This window comes from Heloderma suspectum, chromosome 1, assembly GCF_057233095.1.
Source record: "Heloderma suspectum isolate Gila_16-S chromosome 1, 16-S_ref, whole genome shotgun sequence".
NCBI classification, from domain to species: Eukaryota; Metazoa; Chordata; class Lepidosauria; order Squamata; family Helodermatidae; genus Heloderma; species Heloderma suspectum.
Window position 1 is genome coordinate 28,554,053 of NC_139458.1, and position 24,970 is coordinate 28,579,022.

Sequence of the window (24,970 nt, forward strand, 5' to 3'; positions counted from 1 at the left end):
AGGCTGTCTAGCCGCAAATGCAGGGCAGGAGAAATGTGGGGGGATGATCCCCTCTGTGCTTCTCCTGCCCTGCCTCGGATAAGTGGTTGCCTCTGAGTTCAGAGGATTATGCCCTTTGGGACCCAATCTTTTTTAAAAAGCTGGGTAAGCACAAAAATGAAAGAATAAGAGAATATGAGAGTCAGTGTGGTGTAGTGGCGAGAGTGTTGGACTGGGACTTGGGAGATCTGGGTTCTAGTCCCCACTCAGCCATGAAGCTCACTGGGTGACTTTGGGACAGTCATGGACTCTCAGCCTAACCTACCTCACAGGACTGTTGTGAAGATTAAATGGAGAAGATCATGTGTGCTGCCTTGGGTTCCTTGCAGGAGGGAAGGTGGGTTTTAAATGTAATGTATAAATGGTATGGCTTTAATTTTTTTTTTTTTTAAAGCACTGAAATTGTATGCCCAGTTAGAGATCTAACCGTGGCTTTTACCAGAAGCTGGGCTGAAGAAAGAGATCTTAACACATACAAAAGAGATTCCAAGCTGGTTCACACAGTGATTTTGTTTGCTTCTCCATGAAACCTGATGTGGCCTATTTAGCAACATCCATGGTCATGATTACATAGGGAAGTAGAAATGTGAACCAGGCTGTTCAACTGGGTGTGGGGGATGAGTCTACAGTGGTGTGAATGTCTGTGGTTTGACCCATCACAGACAGTCACACCATCATGCAGACCCACAACACACAAGCCGATGGTCCACATGGGCACCTGATCTGTGCAATCAAGGACACAAGAAGAGCCCTGCTGGATCAGACTGAAGGCCTGCCTAGTCCAGTATTCTGTTTTGCACAGTGGCCAACCAGATGCCTCTGGGAAGACCACAAGTGGGACATTAGGCCAAAAGCCCTCTCCACTGTTATTCTCCACCAACAGGTCTTTAGAAGCACCTCTGATCCTGGAACCATCATAGAGCCATCATGACTAGTAACTGGGGATGTACGGATTGTCTAAAATCCATTCTGTCTGTGTTTCGTGGATTGTGGTTTTAATGTTCTATATATTTTAAATTGTTTTATTGTGTGTTGTTTGGTTTTAATTTTTGTGAACCGCCCAGAGAGCTTCGGCTATTGGGCGGTATAGAAATAAATAAATAAATAAACAAACAAACAAACAAATTGTCAGGGGCCTTTCATTCCATTATCTCCCCACTGACAGAATCAGATTATTTTAGTTTTAGAATTTGTGCAAATTTGCATTGAAAATATGCACAAATTCTCCCAAAATGTGCACATCCCCCTCATGCACATTTTCCTCTTTATCCAATTTTTGGCAGGGTTTTTTATTTTGCATATTTTTCTAAGACAGAATATGTGCACAATTTGGGAAAGTTAGAAAACCGTTCCGCAAATCCATGGAATCCATTTGGCAGGGGAAAAGCCGGTCTGCTGTGGAATCCCTGGGTCAGATTCCTGTGAACTGCCCAGAGAGCTTTGGCTATTGGGCGACATAGAAATGAATGAATGAATGAATGAATGATTTGGTTGTGTTGCGGATTTCTCCCTCATCCTTACTAGTAACCATGGATAGCCTTATCTTCTCTGCATTTATATAATCCCCTTTTAAAGCTACGGAAGCCATCTTTTGGCAGTGAATTCCACAGTTTAACTGTATCCTGTGTGAAAAACATCCTTTGTCTTTTCCTTTAGAATGGGGGGGCTGAACTTATTAGGTGTCTGTGCAATTGGGTGTCTGTTTGAAGCTCCTTTATCACATAGGACATGATGTGTGGGGACATTCCTGCATATCTATAGGGATGGGGAAATGAGCAATATTTAAGTTCTCTAGAATTCTCCAAACTTCATCTTGCTGCCCATCACATGCTGAATTCCCATTCATGCTTGCAATTGCTGCTCATTTTGTGTGAATGGGAAATTTGCGCAAAGCTCTCCAAAGTTGCGCAAAGCTCCCCAAAGTTGCGCAAAGCTCCCCAAAGTTGCGCAAAGCTCCTAATTTCCACAAATTTCCTCCATAGTCGGTCTATGGGGCTGATTCAGTCTACTGAACAAATTTGCACAAATTAGGAAATTTGTGCAGATAGAACCAGAAATTGGGAACGAGACGAGCACAAGCATATACTCAATAACGTGTGAATATTTTTGGCAGACAAATGCTCACTTTTGTGCTTGCATTTGGAGCTTCAAATAGGGCATGCTCACATGTTTTGCGAGCAAAGCCAAAATTCTTATATATCCCTGCATATCTATCATGTTAAGACTGTTGTCATCTAGGTAAGTGTCTGCACTGGACCTAAAACATGTCTGTAAATTGCTTAGGGATGTCAGAGAATTCCGCCACAGACACCAGTGAGGCCGGATTCTTTAGAATCCGCCCCCACAGAATCTGTGGTGGAATGGCCTCCTGCCCACCACCCCGCCACCGAATCCCTCCGGGACAAAGCTTACCTGGGGTGGATGTGGCGACGGCTCTGGCGGCTGGGCTGCTGTGGCCACAAATGGCAGCTGTCATAGCGGCCGCCATTTGCATGCTTGCAGACAGCCGTGATCACGGGTTACCGTAGGGATGCAAATGGCATCCCCTATACAGGACGCCATTTGCGTCTGCACCAGCCCGGCAGTGGCTGGAGGCCCTGCTGCGTATCGGCCCGGCCGGCGGCTCTGCAGCATGGCCATGGAGCAGAGCCGGCCAGGCAGGATTCTGGGGGGGGACGAGATCGCCTCCTCCCCCATCGAGGATTCCGAGGGGAAGAACGGATCGCCTCCCCCCCCGGTGGATGCCCCGAGTGGAACTAGGTAAGGGATTCGTACATCCCTAACAGTGCTTAGCATGCTCTTAGATGCTGATACAATGCCAACTACTACTATTTATTGATTTATTTAGGGCATTTTTACCCCACTCTTCAGCCGAAAAAGGCTCCCAGAGTGGCTTACAAAAATGAGCTTCCGCTGCGCATTAAAAACGTGGTAGTTCAGGCAGGCATTTGGGGTGGGTTAGGGTATTTTTTATGATGTTTCTAATGTAGAATTTTATTGTTTTAACTGTTTTGTTGTTGTACATCGCCCAGAGTGGCTGGGTGACCAGCCAGATGGGCGATTAATACATTTTATAGATAAATAAATAAAAGAATATTAAGACAGTCCTTGCCCTTAGGCTTACAGTCTAAAAGATACAACACAGAAGGAAAAGGGATTAGGAAGGAGGAGGGGAAGTCAAGTGAACAAACTACATCGCTGACCAATGTATTGGGCCAGATTGGTCTCCCCCCTGCGATGATGTTCATCCTGGGAGGCAGGAGGTGCAGCCCCACAGTGGCCCTTGGTCCTCCAGCCGATTGGTGAGGCCAGAGTCTGCAGCCCCAGGGAACTGTCAGTGGGGGCTGCGTGTTCTTTCTCACAGGGAGGGGTGGAGTGAGCTCCCTGCAGCTCCTCCCCCTCTGGCCGATGTATAGGACCAGGCTGGTCTCCCCGCTGTGACGATGTTCTTCCTGGGAGGCAGGAGGCCCAGTGGCCCTCAGTTCTCCAGCCTACTACAACTAGTAGCAGTATTACTATCGGTACTGGGTGGTTTTTACTATTGGCAGGACATAATAGTAGTGGTAGCCACAGTGATAATTACAGCGGAAGATGAAAAACAGAAGCTGAGTTGGTGCAAGGAGTTTAAACAAAAAACAAGGGGGGGGGAGGCACATGTCTTAGCAGTGCCACATCGAAATAAAAAACAACAACAACTTACACCAACAGGGCACATGGATGTGTGCATGTCAATATAATTTACATCTGATCACTTGGTTTAGTAAAACAAAAAACAACAACCAACACCATCTGCCCAACCACGCTCACCTTCCAGGAAATCAAAATGAGAACGGATGTTGTCTTGTGCTGCTTTTTTATTTTTAATGTTCAGTTCTTAGTACAGTAAGCAAATGTGGAGAGAAGAAAGACAAAGCATGAATTTGCTTTTCACTGTATCTCTACCTAGCCAGACATCCTCAAAAGTGCATGCAGGTACCTAGCTGATGGTTCTATGGTAGTACTGATGGACCACCCTGTGCTGGAGATTCAGGGCAGGTTATAGTTTTAAAAGAAAATGTATTTCCCATCTTTGTTACCTGAGACCCTGTTTTATTGGAAAAGCCAGAGCTCTGACTTCCTAAATATGAAGCATGTGCTCCATCATCACCAAACTGTAGCACTAATAGCCATCTTTTCTTGTCCAACCCGTAGGCCTTGATGGTCCTAGTTGAAACCTGTCACATCCCTGACATCAACATGTTTTGGTAGGTAGGGATGGATGGATTTGTCAATTTAGGTTTCTCTCCATTTCTCATTTTCCAATCTGAAGTAGGGATGGATGAGCCCATCTCTGTCCAGGGCGGGGGGAGCTTGACTAGCTGCCCCCCACAGCTTGCACAGCCTGGGCCTGCTCAGCGAGCTTCCGTGCTTGCCCGCCTGCCTGTGTGCTGTCACTGTGCAAGCTGCCCCTCTTCCTCACGCTGGCTATCAAGGGTCAATGCAGGGAAGGCGGGTGATGGCGGCCAGCCCCCAGCCTCTTGCCCTGGCCTCCAGCAGGTGGGCGGGGGGAGAAAAGAATAGGTACCTCCTTCTTCCCTCCACCCCCACCTGTTACAGTGGCTGCAGCAAGGGACAAGCTGGTCATTTTCCATAGGCCAGGAAAACTTGCAGAAAACGACCAGCCTGTCCCATGCCACTGCCACTGTAGCAAGGATGGGGGAAGGAGGAGAGGCACTGCCTTCTTCCCCTCTCCTTACTGAGGGAGCGGGTGCCCGAGCACTTGCCCAACTCAGTATGCTGCGAGTCGGGTAAGAGCTCAGGTCCATGAACTGGTGTCCGGGGGGCCGAACCGGTAACTTCTCGCCGGGCTTTGAGCCCCAACCAAACGCTGTGCCATCCTTAATCTAAATTTTGACAATTTCCCCGCCTTAAAGTTTGCTTGAAATTTTGTGTGCATTTTGGTGCTCACTTCTCAGAACACACACATTTTGTATGCAATGTTGCTTAATATGCACATTTTTACAAGCCATTTTGTATACAATTTTGCTCAATATACACACTTTTTGCAAGCAGTTTTCCTAATATAAAGCATTTGTGAATGTAATGTTCCCTAGTATATGCATGTTCATGTGCATTTTCCCCTAATATACACATTTTTGTATGCTTCATTGCGTCGAGAATTCCATTGCACATTTCAGTGAAATGTGAATTTCAAAGCATAACTGAGTTTTAGTTGACATATTGCTTTGAAAGTATGAAATTATGTAGATTCAAGTCAAATGCAACCTGAATGCATTTCTCCCATCCCTATTCTCTGGTCTATGAATAGGTTAGTTGTTTTATGGGATATGAAGGACAATGATTTAGGGCGCAACTCTATGCATGTTTAGACAGACAAAGTCGTACAACTCCCAGCATGGCCCAGAGAGCATGGCTGGCTAGGGAATGCTGTGAGTTGTAGGACTTTTTCTGCCTAAACATGCATAGGATTGGGCCCTTAAAGTCCAAATAAATGTCAAAGATCACTGGGGACACTGGGAAGATCTCACCTTTCTTTAGAGGCCAAGCAACCTATTCATACATTGATGGAAAATCCAGTCTGCACTGAGGCTTTGGATGTCAGCTGCCACTGAACACTGCTTTGAATGTTAAAAGCACTGCTTTAAAAGCCCATAAGGATTTTTTTTATATGGGGAATAGTGACAAGCCCCCTCCCTCTTTTTTTGTTCTTTTAGCATGGCTGGACACTACTTTAATAAAGGAAGTCTAGAAGCACTCTCAAGCAAGAGCTAGGCAGAGTAACTGTGATATCACAGTTATGTGAGTAAGCCATCCCAGTACTGCAGATATGGCTCTTTACAGCGCATGAAGATGTATAAATACTGCATACAGGTGTCTGAGCAACACAGAATGGAAATCTCTTAGCTGGATAATGTTTTCATGGGTTGTTTTGCTCTACCAGGATGGTGTGTGTGTGTGTGTGTGTGTGTGTGTATGTTTAAGCACTCTGAAAAAGGTCTGATGAGATATATATAGAGAGAGCCATTCACCATGAAATGTTATAGTTTCATGCAAGCATCAGCTAGCCATCCCAGGAACTGAATGATTAATTGCATTATTGGGAGATTTATTAACTTTGGAAGACTGAGATTTCCCACTCTGTCTTTGGATAGGGTCCAGGATCTGCTTTCCATGGCTGGAAAGGCTCCTTTCGTGGGAGGTGTCACTGCCTGATTTGGGGGGATTCCCTCCCCCTGCATGTCCAGGGGGCTGTGGGCCTGCTGTGGGAAGGAGGGATGGGGAAGTCAGCTTCTGCCATCCCAGGTGCAGGTACCAAAACCTAGATCCAAGCCTCTAAAAGGTGTGCACTTGTAAGTGATGGTAGTAAATTTTCAAAATTCCTATTCTGATAAATGCTAATATTCACCAGTAATGATAACAGTGAAGATGATAAAACGTGTGTGTGTGTGTGTGTGTGCACGCGCACACGTCCCCCCCCCCCTCAACGAACAGGCCCAGCTTCACATGGATTGGAATTCCCTTTAGGTTGATACAGAGAAGACTTCAAGCAAACTGACACAGCTGTCACAGCTGGACACATTGCACCCACCCCAGCTGAGTGAAAGCCTGTCTGCTGGCACCCCTAGGTATGGCCCCTGTCATGGTCCACCCCGATAGCCCCCTGAGGGAGGGGTCTGTCCACTCCATCCCCCTTAAAAGGAGCTGCCCCACAGCAGAGAGGAGAAGACACACCTATAATTCAGCCTACTAATCTGCTCTGGCTTCAAACTGTGCTTGGTCTTTTTTTTATATACTTTAAAATCAGGAATATATATATATATATATATATATATATATATGGGGCTTGGGTTTTTTAATGTCTAAAAAACATGGAGAAACACGAATGTTATAAGGTTAAAATCTGCTAGCTGCATTGTTCAATTATGGTAGGAAGTTTGGTTGAAGTTGATCAAATAGTACTGAAGTGGTATATCTTTCAAAAAAATGATTTGCCACCTTTTTGGTTCAAGAGGTCAACATTCTCACTATCTCTAAAACCATCCCAGATAGAGATAGAACAAATCCTGAAAGTTTCATAACAATCGGATGTATGGTTTTGGAGATATATAGTTATAGATATAGATATAGATATAGATATAGATATAGATATAGATAAAACATACACACACACACACACACACACACACACACACATTTGTGTTGGATTGGACCATGTGTAGTTCATCTCCAATTAGTCTCATAGAATCATAGAATAGTAGGGTTGGAAGGGGCCTACAAGGCCATCGAGTCCAACCCCCTGTTCAATGCAAGAATCCAAGTCAGAGCAGCCCTGACAGATGGCTGTCCATCCTCGTCTTGAATGCCTCCAGTGTGGGAGAGCCCAGCACCTCCCTAGGTAATTGGTTCCCTTGTCGTATTGCTCTAACAGTCAGGAAGTTTTTCAAGATGTTCAGCACGAATCTGGCTTCCTGTCACTTGAGCCCATTATTCTGTGTCCTGCACTCTGGGTTGATGGAGAAGAGATCCTGGCCTTCCTCTCTGTGACAACCTTTCAAGTATTTGAAAAGCGCTATCATATCTCCCCTCAGTCTTCTTTTTTCAAGGCTAAACATGCCCAATTCCTTCAGTCTCTCTTCATAGGGCTTTGTTTCCAGTCCTCTGATCAACTTTGTTGCCCTCCTCTGAACCCTCTCCAGTTTGTCTGCATCCTTCTTCAAGTGTGGTACCCAGAACTGGACACAGTACTCCAGATGAGGCTTAACCAGTGCTGAGTAGAGGGGAACTAATACTTCCTGGAATTTTGAAGCTATGCTTCTATTAATGCAGCCCAAGGGAGCATTTGCCTTTTTTGCAGCCACATCACGTTGTTGGCTCATATTCAACTTCTGATCGACAACAATTCCAAGATCCTTCTTGCTTGTAGTGTGGTTGAGCCAAGTATCCCCCATCTTGTAACTGTGCATTTGGTTTATTTTTCCTAGGTGTAGAACTTGGCATTTATCCCTAATAAATGTCATTCTGTTGTTTTCTGCCCAGTGCTCCAGTCTATCAAGATCACTTTGAATTTTGTTTCTGTCTTCCAAAGTATTAGCTATCCCGCCCAATTTGGTGTCATCTGCAAATCTGATCAGCATTCCCTGCACCTCCTCCTCCAAGTCATTAATACAAATGTTGAAGAGCACTGGGCCCAGGACTGAGCCCTGCAGTACCCCACTCATTAACTCTCCCCAGTTTGAGAAGTTCCCATTGATAAGCACTCTTTAAGTCCAATTCTGTAGCCAACTGTGGATCCACCTGATAGTTGTTTCATCTAGCCCACTTTGAGCTAGTTTGCTCATCAGGATATCATGGGGCACTTTGTCGAAAGCTGTGCTGAAGTGGAGTTATATTATGTCTACAGCATTCCCACAGGGAGGTGACTTGATCAAAAAATGAGATCAGATTTGTCTGGCAGGACTTGTTCTTGACAAATCCATGTTGGCTTTGAGTAATCACTGCATTGTTTTCAAGGTGCTTACAGATGGATTGCTTTACCATCTGTTCCAGAATTTTCCCAGGGATTGATGTCAGACTGACTGGTCTGTAGTTCCCAGGTTCCTCCTTTTTACTCTTTTTGAAGATAGGGACAACATTAGCCCTCCTCCAGTCATCTGGCACTTCCCCATCGTCCATGATTTCTCAAAGGGAATAGACAGCGGTTCTGAGTTCTTCTGCCAGTGCCTTTATGACTCTAGGATGCAGTTCATCTGGCCCTGGAGATTTGAACTCATTCAAAGTCATTCGGTGTTCCTTGTTGTTATTGTTGTTGTTCAGTCGTTCAGTCGTGTCCGACTCTTCGTGACCCCATGGACCATAGCACGCCAGGCCTTCCTGTCCTGCGTTCTCTCCCGGAGCGTGCTCAAGTTCATATTCATTGCATCCGTGATGCTATCTAGCCATCTCATCCTCTGCCGTCCCCTTCTCCTTTTGCCTTCAGTCTTTCCCAGCATCAGGGTCTTTTCCAGGGAGTTTTCTTCGCATTAGGTGGCCAAAATATTGGAGCTTCAGCTTCATTATCTGTCCTTCCAATGAGCACTCAGGGTTGATTTCCTTTAGGATGGACTGATTTGACCTCCTTGCAGTCCAGGGGACTCGTAAGAGTCTTCTCCAGCACCACAGTTCGAAAGCATCAATTCTTCGGCGCTCAGCCTTCCTTATAGTCCAGCTCTCACAGCCATACATTACTACTGGGAAAACCATAGCTTTGATTAGACGGACCTTTGTCGGCAAGGTGATGTCTCTGCTTCTTACTATGCTGTCTAGGTTTGCCATAGCTTTCCTCCCAAGGAGCAAGCGTCTTTTAATTTCATGGCTACAGTCACCGTCTGCGGTGATCTTGGAGCCCAAGAAATGGAAGCAATGTCACTGCTTCCATTTCTTCCCCTTCTATATGCCAGGAAGTGATATGCCTATTGATCTCAAGCTGCAATCCTGCCCCTTCAGCCTGTACTTCGCCTTTGCCAGGGGGCTCATGCAACCTCTTTTGGGAGAAGACTGAGCCAAAGTAGGAATTGAGCACCTCTGCCTTTTCTTTGTCATCTGTTATCATTTTCCCATCCTTATTTAATAGCTGAATCACCATTTCTTTCCTCTGCCTTTTACTATGCACGTAGCTGAAGAAAGCCTTTTTGTTGCTTTTAGCATCCCTTGCTAACCAAACCTCGTTCTCAGCTTTAGCCTTCCTGACGCCATTCCTGCAATTCTGTGCTAGTTGCCTGCACTCTTCCTTTGTTGCTTGGCCTTCTTTCCACTTCCTATGTCCTTTTTTGTTTTCAGGTCATCTCTAAGCTTTTTGTGAAGCCACATTGGCTTCTTCTGCTGTCTTCCATCTTTTCTTCTTGTTGGAATTGTTTGTAATTGTGCCTTGAAATTTTTTTAAAAGCTTCCACCCATCTTGGACTTCTTTTCTCATTAGAGTCACTTGCCATGGGACTTTACTTATAATTGTTCTGAGTTTATGAAAATCAGCTTTCCTAAAATCCAGGGTACGTGTTTGACTATACTCGGCTTTTGCTTCCCTTAGAACCAAGAACTCAAGTACAACATGGTTGCTTTCCCCCAGAGTTCCTGTAACTGCTACTTTATCCACTAAGTCATCTCTGTTGGCTAGGATCAAGTCAAGGATAGCTGATCCTCTAGTTCCTTCCTCTACTTTCTGTCAGAGGAAGTTATCCAACACTCAACTCAGGAATTTCCTGGAGGGGCCATGTTTTGCAGAATTTGTCTCCCAACAAATATCAGGGAAATCGAAGTCCCCCATTACTACCACATTGTGCTTCCTTGAAACATTGGCTATATGCTTTTCAAAAGTTTCATCCTTGTCTTCTTCTTGATTGGGTGGCCGGTAGTAGACTCTGACCACCAGGTTCCTTTTATACTTTGCCCCATTTATTTTGATCCAGATGCTTTCGATGGGGCTACCAAGCTCACCCTCCTGTATTTCTGTGCAGAGATATGTATTTTTCACATACAGTGCAACCCCACCTCCCTTTCTGTTCCTCCTGTTCTTTTTGAACAAGTTATATCCTGCAGTTGCTATATTCCAGTCATGAGAGTCATCCCACCAAGTCTCAGTTATACCTATCAAGTCATAATTTCCCTCTTGTATTAAGAGTTCAAGTTTGTTCTGTTTGTCTGGCATCTTGATTCCTATTGAGACTAGGGGTGTATGAAACCCCACTTACCTGGCTCCGCTGGGTTCCACAGGTGGGGGGAGGCGATCCTTTCCTCCCCCTGGAATCCTTGGTGTGGGGGGAGGCGATCTGTTCCTCCCCCCCCAGAATCCTGCCCGGCCGGCTCCGCTCCTCCAGGGGCCTCCAGCCGCTGCCGGGCTGCTGCGGATGCAAATGGCGTCCTGCGTAGGGGACACCATTTGCATCCCTACACAAGCCCATGATAGTCTATGTAAATATATATGTAGCCTGTCATGGGCCAGCGTAGGGACGCAAATTGTGGCTGCTACAATGGCTGCCATTTGTGGCTGGCTGGCCGGAGCAGGCCAGCAGTGGCCGGAGCCGCCGCTGCCAGAGCTGGAGCCACAGCTGCAGCCGCAGCTGCAGCCAGGTAGGCTCCATTTCACGGGGCTTTTGCGGGGTGGCGGGGCAGGGGGCTCTGTTCCGCCACAGATTCCGGAATTCGGCCCCCCTGGGATCTGTGGTGGAATTCTCTAACATCCCTAATTGAGACCAGATGCTATACTGAACTTTATTAAGAACATCACCACCACCACCACCACCATCATCATTATTATCCCACCTTTTCCCCAATATTGGGATTCAAGGCAGCTTTACAACATTAAAACTTACATAGTTAGAACATATGAATAGAAATATGTAAGAGTTAAAATATAATTAAATCATCAATAATATTAAAATTGTATAAAATATCAGAATTTTATTAAAAACACACACACAACAATATAAACAATAGCACCAATCCATCATATTCTCACAGGTCTCATGCTTCTCTGTTGTCAGTTCTCTGCATCTGGTTTTCAGAGGTATACATTTACACATGTCTTCCTTTATCAATAAATGATGGAAATGACCATAAGATTTGCTCATTACCATGACCACTCAGTTGGCCTAAAGATTTACCAGTAAATGTCAGACAACCTGATGTTACAAGGTTTATTTTGGACATTAACGTAAATGTCATCCTTGTAAATGACCTCCTCCTCTGAGTCCAGACCACTTTTGCTATGCTCTTGGAGGAGATCCAACATATTCTATGGCTTCTGGGATGCCATCCCAGAGACCATAACACTGTATTGTTAATTATTAAAATGAATGAACTTTGATGACTTACTATCTGGTTGTATTCAGATTCAAGATTTACTTCTAAATATCAGAAAATCCAAACATTTCCTACTGGCTTCATAAAATGTTAGGAATTACTGGCAAATATCACATTTCTGACCTTTATCAGTGGTATAGAAATGTAATAAATAAATAACATAACATAAAATTACACTAGCCATTTTCAATAACACTGATGATATCCTATCATGTAAATTGAGGTTCACTTAGAATGTATAGCATTTCCCAAGGATGTTGCCATTTTCTTAGCAGATAACATGATGATTTGCTTGATATTTACACACTCACTAGTAGGGATGTACGAAAGGTACTTACCTTTCAGGGCTTATGCTGATGGTGAGGGGGGAGGCGTTCCGTCCCTCCTCCCGGAATCCTTGCCGGGGGGGGAGGCACTCCGTTTCTCCCCCCCCCCCGGAATCCTGGCCGGCCAGCTGTGCTCCATAGCAATTCTGCAGAGCCGCCGGCCGGCTCCGCCACCAGCCGGACATCCAGCTGCTGGCTAGCAGGGACGCAAATGGTGGCAGCCGTAGCCGCCGCCATTTGTGTCCCTGCAGTCAGCCGTGATAGGCTACATAAATCTTTACGTAGCCTATCACGGCTGATTAAAAAACAAACAAAAAACCCTGCGCGTACACAAATGGCGGCGGCCATGACCACCGCCATTTGCGTTCCTTATTTTGGCTATTTGCGTTCCCCTTATTTTCGCCATCTTAGTCTACGTAAATGTTTACGTAGACTAAGACGTGCCAAAATAACGAACGCAAATGGCGGCGGCCATGGCTGCCGCCATTTGTGTACATGCATTTTTTTTTAAGTCAGCCATGATAGGCTATGTAAAAATTTACGTAGCCTATCACTTTGTTTGTTTTTTTGTTTTTTTAAACCTGGAAATGGCGGCGGCAGCAGCAGGTCAGAAGACCGGCCGCCGCAGCCGCCGCTGCTGAACCATCGCCGAACCGCCGCCAGAGCCGCCGCCGGAGCCACCGCCGGAGCCGCCACCGCCAGGAAGATCCACCCCAGGTAAGTCCCATCCCGGGGGGGCGGGGGGGCATTCCGCCACTGATTTCGGGGGGCTGAATGTGCTGGCATTTGGCCTCCCCGAGATCCGTGGTGGAACTTTTGTACATCCCTACTTACTAGTAGGGATGGCGGAGAATTCCGCCCCAGATTTCAGTGAGGCTGAATGCACTGGCATTTGGCCCCCCAAAACCCATGGTGGAACGGCCTCCCAACCCCCACCCCCCGCGGAATCCCCCCTGGGACGAAGCTTACCTGGGGCGGATGTTCCGGTGGCAGCAACTTTGGCGACGGCTCTGGCAGTGGCTCCGGCGGCGGCAGCTCCGGCAGCTGGTCTCTCGGCCGGCTGCTGCGGACTCAAATGGCGGCCACCACGCCATTTGCGTAGCTGCCTTTGCCATGATAGGCTACGTAAATGCTTACGTAGCCTATCACAGCAAGCAAAAAACCCACCAAAAACAGCGTACGCAAATGGCGGCGGCTACAACGGCCACCATTTGCATTCCCTTTTTTTCGCTGTTTCAGCCTACATAAATATTTACGTAAGCTATTACGGCGAAAAAAGGGGGAACGCAAATAGCATAGTGGGCAAATAGCATAGTGGGTAATGGCCATAGCCGCCACCATTTGTGTACATGGGTTTTTGGGTTTTTTTGGAAGGCTGCCCAGCGGCCGGATGTCCAGCTGTGAGTGGCCCCAGCCGGCGGCTCTGCGGAATCTCTGCAGAGCGGAGCCAGCCAGAGTAGGATTTCAGGGGGAGATGCGGAGCGCCTCCCCCTGCCCCGAATCACCCCGTCGAAAAGGTAAGTGACTTTCGTACATCCCTACTTACTAGTTCCTGCTGGAGATCAGCGTTTATGAATGGACATCTCCTTTACCAGCCATTTGTACAGAAGATAATTTTATTTGTGGAGTGGGGTAGGGGGAAGAGATGGCTTTAGGCCAGCTACCCCATCCCCAAGTATAAAACAACAACGACAACTGTGTGACTTTTTTGTAAGGCTTAAAATAATATTTCTAGTACTGACATGATTTAAATTTTCATGAACAAATAAGCTGTTTCACACAGTGGAGAAGAGTAATAAGCTAGGATGAGAACTGAAGCCAACCTGGGACCTCTAAGAGACCCCCCTGGACCTGGCAGGAGTCTGCTTTCTCCATTTCAGGGAAAGCCTCTTGCACCGGTCTAATTCCCTTTTAAAATTCATATCTAGAACCACAGCCTGCCACATGGGATTAAGCTCAGTATGCTTTGCAAATTGAAAATAAGATAGCTGTTAGAAGCATATACTTGCTTCTATGATTACAGCAACAAACAATGGCAAAACATTAATTTACATCTTTTATAATGGAGGAACACAAACTGGGATGTTGGGGGGATTGGGGGTTTGGATATTATAAGTAAGGGATGAATTTGCAAAGGTGATGTTCTTAAAAAAAATAAAAGTAGGCGCCAAAGAAAGATGATTCTCAGTAGGGCAGATAACTAGCAACAACTGCAGCTGTAGCAAGTTATCACAATTCAGAAAAAAAATCATTAATTTTATTTGCAAAATGATGAGAGTTTTTTTTTAGCAGAATTATTCAATCGTGAGCCTAAAGTTTATGCAGGTGATAAGAAGAGGGTGAGGAATCGGGGAATGGGCAAGTGTGGTTATAACAGCAAACCATAAACTGGCCGGGTGTAGGATTTTTTAAAGGTGTTTTATCTGCTAGAAATGAATACAGCATTTACAAATTGGAAATGACTCTGTAAACTCAGATAAGATTGTCTTGGTAATATTTTACCAAGGAAGCTGCTCACCACTGCTTACTTTCAATTAGCCATCTAAATCTTTGCCTATACAAAAAGCAATCCCTGCTGCTTTGGGGCAGAAGGAGCTGGGGGGGGGGAGTAAGTTCGAATAGTTCCTAAGAGTTTTCATTCATGTTGCTGAATATGGAAGATCTGTAATCTTCTCCTTAGAGTCCATAGTTTAATATAACTCCCTGAAAGTATTTTCCTCCAGCTGCTGTGAACAGTACTTTTTTTCCTCCTCCTTTCCTCCCCAGAAATGAAAGGTGATTCATTATAGATAACCCATCCTGATTAATTTTGTTTTGACTTTAACTTTGGAACAAGAATGTTAGTGCCAAAGTCTCCCTCCCCCCGCCCCCGCCTCAAGCCAGATAGCTGCTATTTTTAGACAAAAAAAAGTATACTTTGTGCAAGGGAAATCCTAAATTTAGAGGTGATAAAAAAAACTTTAAAACCTTGATTGTCATCAGAGTCTTGGCTGGCTGTCAGATAAAAAGTGGCAACTATTTTTTTCTTTATTGGTGTGTGTGATGAATTATAAATAAATGGCTTTCTTGGAATTTATATTCAAGTTGTCTGGCTTCTGTCAACAAGATCCATCAGTTGAAGGATGTGAAGGACTGGGTAGTCAAAACCCAACTCATTAATTTTACTGAGATGCACATGTTTTCCTTGCAAAGCTTACTGAGATCTACAGACATTTTCTTTAGCTTTCTATATGCTGAGATGTTAGAAGCAATCACAATTCCTAAAGATGAGGGACATAAGGCCTTGCAGTTCACATGAATGTTCATTTTCTCTCCACCTCATGACTGACCAGCATGACATGGGCAGCTGAATGTGCGAACTGGCTCTGGTGATAAACATTGCGTCTGATGTGATGTGAGGAGAGAAGTGCCTCATATATGTGTGATGGCCTGCTCACGATGTGTACGATGATGGAGAAAGCTTACAGAAACTGATGGGAGAGGGAAAGGGGGGAGATTACTGCAGCATAGAAGGTACCAATTCCTTGCTCCCTTACTGATTGTTTGACTTGCCATAAGCTTAGCCTTACATGCTCATTCTACCCTGGACCTCTGCCCCAAAGTCCTGCCTTGAGGGCACCATTGGACCTCAGGCACTGAAACGCCAAAGACCTGGGAACTGGGCATTCTCCCCATGACTGGCTGGCCTAGCCACTAGGGATGGTGGAGAAATCTGCTGTGGACTCAAATCAGGCCAGGTGTTCAAGAACCCAACCTGCAGAGTCCTCAGTGGACTGGCCCCACTTGCCTCTGCCGGATTTCCCGTGGGGCGGCTCTCAGGCCTGTCGGTGCCCCCGGCACCAAAAGTGCTGGCTGTCAAGGGCTTCCTTAACCGCTGGCACAGAGAACAAGGGCCTTGGCACCGCCAGTCCCCAACACTCTCAACCTAGCTTCCTCTTGAGGAAGACAGGGAGAAAGCACTGGGGTGCCATGCCGAGGCCCTTGTCCTCTGTGCTGGCTGGGTTTCCGTAACAGCTGGCACTGAGAACAAGGGCCTTGGCATGGCCAGCAGCCAGTGCTCTCGCCCTGGCCTCCTCTCCAGGAGACCAGGGAGAGAGCACTGGGGTGCTAATGAGGACTTTCTTCTCTGCACCAGCTCCCAAGGGCTTCCTTAACAGCCAGGGTGGGGAAGAAAGGTCTCCTCTCCAGAGAGAGAGCGCTGGGGTGCCTCCAAGGCCTTTCTTCCTCATGCCAGTTGTCAAGGACTTCCTTAATAGGCAGCACAGGGAAGAAGGGTTGCGACGCAGCCAGGAGGAGAGCCACCTTGCAAAATCCCGTGGACATGGTAAGGATCTAGGGAAATCCACGGGGCCTCAAGCAGCCCAGATTTCCCCACTGCAGACTCCCCAGACCAGAACTCGTGTGGTTCGTGCACCCCTACTAGCCACTGAAGTCCTTGTCTTGCTCCCAGTGCTATTTTGATGATAATGATTTGAAGAGAGAGAAACCAGCCAGCAAACCTCCCAATAAAGAGAGGAGGGCTCCTATACAGGAGTTCCCTCAGGCTAGTGGGTCAGGGAGTTCAGCTGAGAGAAATGAGGTGCATTTGCTCTTTCACTCTTCCCAGTCTCTTCTTTGCTTCTGCTCTCCCTCTTCTCCATCTCTCCCTTTTGCTTCCCGTCCCGACTCCACCCCTTATATGGACATTCTTGGAGTACGTGAAGGTGCCCATTGATCCACTGCTGTGCAGCACCTCACAGCCACAATACACCTTGTTTGTCCGGTGACTGTCTCCTGTACTTCAGGTTAGGGGTAACATTGGGAGGGTTCCTGCACAAGTGTACCCTTATTTACTACAAGTATGGACTTCATATGTTTGACCCTCACTTCATTCCAGTTGACCTGTGACTGGAAAAAAAAAGTCTCATTTTTTAAAAATATATAATTTGTTGGCCTTTAGCATATCCCCTCAGCTATGACCCTTTCTGAAGCTAAGTAATGTCTGGAGCAATAATTTCTTACCCCTACATCAAAGCATTGTACACACACTGCATTGTTACACTTGACTTGCTCTTTTTTTTAATTATGTAAAAAAAATCACATTAAGCCCAATCTAATTACTGCAATGTATATTAGAAGCAGGGCACCATCAAAATTTTATTTAAATTAATCAGGTTTTGATTTAAGATATTAAATTCAAATTAATCATGTAAAAATGGAAATGATCCTTGACGTGCTTCCAGCTGTGACTTCAGTCTGTTTTCTCGTGTGAGTCACTTTCGGGATGTCTTGGGGGGAACATTACAAAAATTCACGCCGGTGCTATTTCAATTAGAGTTATTTAGCAGGACAGATGTAAAGAATATGCTATAATTAAAAAGGGGACTGATGACACGGCTACAGATTTTCAGGATCAAAATGAAGAGAGAAAAATATGGCGGTTACTGAAAATTGAATACTGGTGGTCATATAGCCCAAGTTCAAAGAGGCCAAGGTGAAGTACTCATTAAACGAGGAATTAAGTCTTTGGATATTCCACTCAATTTTTCCTCTGGAGCACTCTACAAAAATTCAGGCAGGGCATAACTTTGAAGTATCATTAGCAACCAGATGATACCTGATAATAGAATTAGGATGTCCTTAAAATAATTTCTCTTCCCTGGTTGGTTTCCCCTGTTTTGATTAAATGGTTTCAAAGGCCTTTCAGAAATCCCCAGAAGTGTTAGAATTTCTACTAGCCTACAAATTAGGTGAGGACAAACTCTACAAGTAGGCAGACTAGGCAGCTCCCTAGGATGACACAATTCAAGGAGCAACCACCACATGGGTCTGGGTTTCTTGGTTAAACTGAGAGTGTACACCATAATCTTCTGTAAAGGCAGAAGGAGCCCTTGGGTGGAATCCCAGTTCATGTGGGGACACCTTGGTCCCACCTTGTCTAGGCTGCCCAATTATTTTGAGGTGATCATGAGAACAAAATTGGGGCCTGCATCATTTTCAGGCCATCCCTACCTTTAGGCTGAGTGAGGTGGCCACCTCTGGTGGCAGATGCTGAGGAATAGGGAGCAGAGGCAAGTTGTTGGAGGAAAGAGCTGTGCATGCCCATATGAGCCTGCCTAGACCTTTAAGATCCTTAGCAGAGTCCCTTCTCTCCTTTCAGCAACTAGCAGAGGCATGTTTGACAGGAACATGAGAGAGGACCTTCTCAGTGGTCTAGAACTTCCTGATAAAGGAAGCAAGACTGGATCCATCACTATTGTCCTTCTACTGGCACGCGACACAAATATGTTTTTGTTCCAGCAAGCATTTAGTTTTTATGCTGATTTGTCACTGAGGTCAGTGTTAATCTGATAGGTGCTGTTCATTCCTTGTTCATTTTTTTAATTGATGTGTGTTGATGGATGTGCTTTTTATATTTTAATTATATTATAATTTTATATTATTTTTATTGTATTGTTAGCCACCTTGAGCACTAGTTCTAGTGGAAAGGTGAGATATAATGTAAAACAATCAATCAATACATCAGTCAGTCAATCAATGCCACATGACCTGATGTACTCATGTACAGTGGAGAATAGTGTCCCATCACCTCTGCTGAAGTAAGCTTCAACTGCCAGACTTATTGGCTTTTGTACATGGAAGTGGGTGGGGGCATCTTGTCCTTCACCTAGGCAACTTTGGGCCAGCCATGCTCGATGTCCTGTTAAACCAGAGGTGGGCAGATGTTTTGGCCCAAAACTCCCATCAGCTCTAGCCAGTACAGCCAATAGTGAGGCGTAAAGGGAGTTGTAAGCCAAAACATCTGGAGAGCTACATGTTGCCCACCTCCACATCAAACCAATGAGAAAGCAATCCTATGGCCCCGTAGACAGAGTCTACGGGGCCATAGGTTAGTTTGGATTCCTGGATCTGAGGTCAGAGTCAGTGCTCCAACCTCAGAGCCAGGAATCAGAGCTCCCCGCCCCCTCCTCCCCACAGCTGGCATGGAGAGAACCATGCCAGCTACCTCTCTGAGGTGGCAAAGGCCACCTCAGAGACGAGAGAAAGGGGGCGTGCCAGTGGGTGGGGAGGGGATGAGACTGGGGAGGTCAGCTTACGCTGTGTCCGCAGGCCTTCCCAGCCTCCTTCCCTCCCACTCTTCAGAGCCCCTGCTAAGTGGGCGAAAAGCCTGTCTAGCTGAAATGCAGAGCAGGAGGACTGTGGAGGTGAAGATCACCTCTGCCACTCTTCCGACTCTTCACTGGAGGGCTGTAAGCCTCTGAGTTCGGAGGCTTCTGGCCATCCTGATTAGATTGCACCCTGAGTAGAATGTGGAGACTCACACCATGGCTATGCACTGGAGGTTTAAAATGGCAGTGTGGGCACTTTCCAGAGTACCAGAAGAAATGGCCCTTCCGCAAGTTGCTCCCTGAGTCCCTGTCTAAATTTAAACTGGGAGACAACAGGGTCTGAGTAATAAGAGAGATGAAATGCAACAGCTGCACAATAAGCATTGTACTCACTTTGTCACCATCCAAAGAGCATTACTGATATGGGGCTTTACTACCATATTGATATGGGAGTCTACTACATTGCAACAGCCTTTGGGGGTCAAATTGCTTCTACCCTGGCTCTAGTACTCTAAACTCTGTGTGTGTGTGTGTGTGTGTGTGTTGGTGGTGGAATTCTATGAGCAGTGCTTATAGTTGCCAACAAAAAAGGTGCTAGCTGTTGGAGGTTTTAATTGGAGAAGACAGCATGAAAGGCAAATGTTCTGTTTTGTTATGTTATTACTGCAGTTGTCTGTACCTTTGTTACAGTTGCAGGAAGAATATGAAACATTGACAGTTTCTGCTTCCCACTCACATGAAATAAATGTACACAATGATTGTTCTTTAATAGTATTTAAAGATATTTTTAAAACAAACCATGTGGGAGTATAACTTCTTTTTTTAACAAGGTTCAATTTTTTTACAGGAAACACTTTGTTGTGTATGACTGCTTAAGTGAAAACACAGACTCTTCACATATAAGATGAGTCTAATTACAACTCATTTGTTTAAAAGGATGTGGTAATGATCTTTAAAAGGTATATGGTGAGTCACGGTTTGAATTCCTTGCATAACAGGCGGGGAAAAAAATACCGGGGTGTGTGTGTGTGGATCTGCCTTATACTGCATCAGACCCCTGGCCCTTCTATTCCCATGCTGTCCACACTGACTGCCGGTGGGTCTCCAGGATTTCAGGCAGCTTTTCCAGCCCCACCTAGAGATACCAGGGACTGGATGTGGGACCTTCTACGTGCAAAGCAGGTGCTCTACCACTGAGCTACAGCCTCTCCCCTAGAAGGAATGCTACAGAGTACTGTAACTATGCTATATGGTTAACATGGATGCCTCAGTGTTTCTATATATGATGTGGCATTCTCAGGAATAGTGCCGGCTAGGGATGCTGGAGAAATTCAAGATGGATTAAAATGATCTTGGATTTCTAAGAATCTGACCTGAGGAATCTACTGTGGAGCACCCCACTCAGGCCATGCGGAGTCCGTAGACCTCTGGATGATTGTTTTACTGTCCCGAAATTTACACATATAAGTCTGTAGAAAAATACACAAGTTTCTGCTGAGGAAACATTGAATGGAATGGGGGACAATTCACCACATGTTATGTACTGAGGTAAATTATGTAAATACTTACGTAAATAGTTATGTAGTTACTTGAGTATTTTTCCTAGGGATGTATGAAATTGACTCACTGTTTCGTCCGGGGTCATTTGCGGTGGGGGGGAGGCACTCCGTTCCTCTCCCTGAAATTCTCCCCGGCCAGCTCCACTCCGCTGCAACTCCGCAGAGCCACCAGCCGGGGCTGCCTGCAGCCGGACATCAGGCTGCTGGGCTGTGCAGGGATGTAGATGGCGACCGCCGTAGCCGCCACCATTTGTGTCCCTGCATTAGCCGTGATAGGCTATGTAAATACTTAGGTAGCCTATCATGGCCATTCGAAAGGAGGCAAATGGCAGCCGTAGATGTGTCCACCATGCGAGGAGCACCGGAACGGCCGACAAAGGTAGGCTCTGTTCCGGGCCCGTTTCACGGGGTGGTGGGGCGGGTGGCTTCGTTCCACCATGGATTCCGGGGGGCCGAATGCACTGGCATTTGTCCTCCCTGGAATCCATGGTGAAATTCTCCAACATCCCTAATTTTTCCACATGACCAAAAAAAAGTATTCACATCCATCTGTGGGCGGATGATGGGACGGAAGGCACCTGACAATCTGCGAAACACAGATGGAGTGGAGCTTACACAGTCCGTACATCCCTAGTGCCAGCCCAGTTTTTTGAGGACCTTTGAGCATAAGACCATCAATGGGCCCCTCCTTCAGTGAGCTTGCCTTCTCATCACCATTATTGCCAGCTGCTATTGCTCTTCATCCCCTTGCTCATCTTTGCTACCTGTTTGCTGCTTGCCAGGTAGAGGCAGTGAGCATAGAGGCAGCAGCATTTACTGCTCCTCTGCCTCTTCACCACCAACTTTAGCTGGGTCAGAGTGAGAGGCAAGTAAACAAGCAGGTTTCAATGGTAGGGAGGAGTGAATCCAGCAGGTTCTTGTCAATGGGCCTGTGCTGGGATGTGGGCCGATGGAAGGTTCCCAACCATGCCTACCCCTTTATAGCCACCATTTATGCAACATTACATTTCCGTAAAACCAAAAGCTGCCATTTTTACACAGAATGGCAGCTTGCTAAGGGCATGGGCAGCCACCGGGCACTCACTGATGGTGCGGCTCTCAGTGAATGCACCGGTAATTGCACAGTGTCTCGGCAAGCATGGTTTGGGAGGCTGAATGGGGGGATTCCACCAGAGTCCATCCCCTTCTCAGACTCCCGCTATTTCCTTAGTAAGGAATGACAGCAAGTAGTGATGTGAATAGAATGTTGAACTTGGACCTGAAAAAAAAAAAAAAACAACATCTGAGTTTAAATTCCTACTTAGTCATAATGATCTCTAGATGGCTTTCAAACAGTTACTATCTCTCAGCCTAACCTAGCTAGTTGTGAGAATAAATGGGTGTGTAACTTCTCCTTCCTCTGAGGACTGGTCAGGTGCATTGGTGTGTGATCTGAAAGTTCTTGTGTGACTATGCACTCATTTGCCCCACCCTGACCTGGATTTGAAAAGATCAGTGGGGAATTGGTGAGCATGTGTGGAGTGTCTGCAGATGGACCCTGGCCAATAACAACTTGAATTTGGCATGGTGAAAGTAAAGGAGTTCCAGTGCAAAATAAAGCAAATCAGCGTGCAATCCTATGGGGATAGGCGGCTGCCTCTGAACTCGGAGGTGACCGCCTATCCGGTGCAGGGCAGGAGAAGCACAGAGGGGATCATTTGTGGCTAGACAGATGATTTCAGCTGTCTAGCTGCAGGAAGGCAGAATGGGGGAGGAGATTTCCACCCTGGGATGTGTCGTACCAGCATTTCCGCCTTCCCCACCCTGGAACACCCCTCAGAATGTCCCGTTTTGGCAGCTCTGTGCGCCTCTTCCAAGCACGGAGCATGGGGCTGTTCACGCTGCCTGTGAGGCAGTGCGGAAAAGGGGGAAGGTTGGTTCCCGGAAAACCAGTTATCCTATGGCCATCTAGCCACTGACTAGCAGCCACAGGATTGATCCCTTAACTATTTTGGAGGGGAAGACAAAAATGCCCCGAAAGACTGATCTGTGTGTGTGTGTGTGTGTGTGTGTGTGTGTGGTGGTTGAAATTTAGAGGGCCTTTCGTAGGGGTACGTCTAAGTCATGAAATGCATGGCAAAACCTGGGGAAGTGTGAAATCTGAAGGGAAAACTGCTTTCTGATCCACACATTAGTTCAGGAGGTGTGGAATAGGATGGACTGTATCAGAATTCACAAAGAAGAAGAAAAAAATCTCATTCTAGTTGCCATCTCCCATCCACTTCATCTCCAGAAGCAACAATTCAAAGTTTTAAATGCCATGACAACACACTCTAGGAAGTCTACCAGGTGATCCTTTTCATCACGTTTCAACTCTCCTGCTCCCTGAAAGTGCAAATGCTCACCACTTAAATACTTTGTACTCTTTACAGTTAAGCCTTTACAGTTGCTTAACCTTGGACACCAAACTCATTTTCATTATAAACAAAGTATAAAGCATAGCCTTCCCAGAGAGATTTTATTAGCCCTTTGGCATCACTTTTGACCTTCCATTAGATTTCTTGTTATTTGGGGCATCATGAATTTAATAACATGCAACAAGCAGAAAACACTTACATGGGACAGAAAATGTAGGTATGTTTAGCAATGTATCTCAAAGAGCATGCTCTTTTGCTCATCCAATTGTTAAGAAACATGATTTCTCATCAGAGCCCACATGGTTCCTTTAATCTGATAGTTTTTCTTGGGTGGGTTGTTGTGTGTGGGTTTTTCTTTTCTTTTTTTCTTTTGGTAACCCATTTCCTCCTAGCTTCTGAAACAGCTACAAGGTCTGTCACTGTCAGAATAGAAAGAGGTAGGAGGGGGAAAACTAAAGAAGCCTGGAATGTATTTTTTAATGTGTTTTATTTTAAAATATGTGATTATATAATGATGTGCTGTACACGCCATTTCAAAGAACAGGCTACCACACTACAGTTAATTTAGCATGCTCAAACATTTTCACTTTTTTGATCTGAATGCAACATGCTGAAATAGCTGGAAGCCCAATCCACATCAGTGGGTTATACACAGAGTGAAATGCCCTCAACTTTCCAAAACTGGACTTGGGTTAAGAGAGGGACCCTGATCTAGACATGAACAACCAGGCACATTGAAATCCATTTGGGGCCCAGAATCAGGGTATACATCTCCATTTGTTTAAAAATGTACATCCATCCAGTTCAATGGGGACTGAATGAGCATTATGATGCAGAATGCAAATTCATATCCAGATGTGTATCTAATCCAGACAAGTTGCTACGGATGGGGGAGAAATTCATTTAATTCATATTTTTATGTGAATTTACCTACTTTCACACTTTCAAACCACTATGTGAACCAAAACTGAGTGATCCTTCAGCATTTCCACTTTTCCAAATTCTGAAATGGAGTCCTTCAATTAAATACATGTGTATAAAATGCATACATTAGGAAATTAGGAACATTTAAAATGCATTATATCAGGAAAATGGCTTGCAAAATTTGTACACTAGGCAAAACATATACAAAAATGCATGTATTAGGAAAAATGTATATAAAATGCTTATGCATTTTCGTTTGGACTTGGGCTACATTTGGACTTGGGCTACGTAAATACTTAGGTAGCCTATCACGGCCATTCGAAAGGAGGAGAATGGTGGCCGCAGACACGGCCACCATGCGAGGAACACTGGAACGGCCGACAAAGGTAGGCTCCGTTCCGGGCCTATTTCATGGGGTGGTGGGGCGGGTGACTTAGTTCCACCATGGATTCACTAGGCAAAACATATACAAAAATTTGTACACTAGGCAAAACATATACAAAAATGCATGTATTAGGAAAAATGTATATAAAGTGCTTATGCATTTTCGTTTGGACTTAAAAAAAATATCTCAGATTCTTCTGTTAAGACTGGATGAATTCTCAAAGTTTAAGACAAACAGAACCTAGGATTGTAAACATGAGACACTGAGATAACCTGAAATTGAAAGATATGTCCATCCCTACTGGATAATTGCATGGATGTGTCTACTTCTACACAAGGGGCTCCCTTTTTGGATTTGGGGCAAGAGTGTTTTTGCAAAGGACACTTGGCACACTAACTATAACTAACCTCACATAATA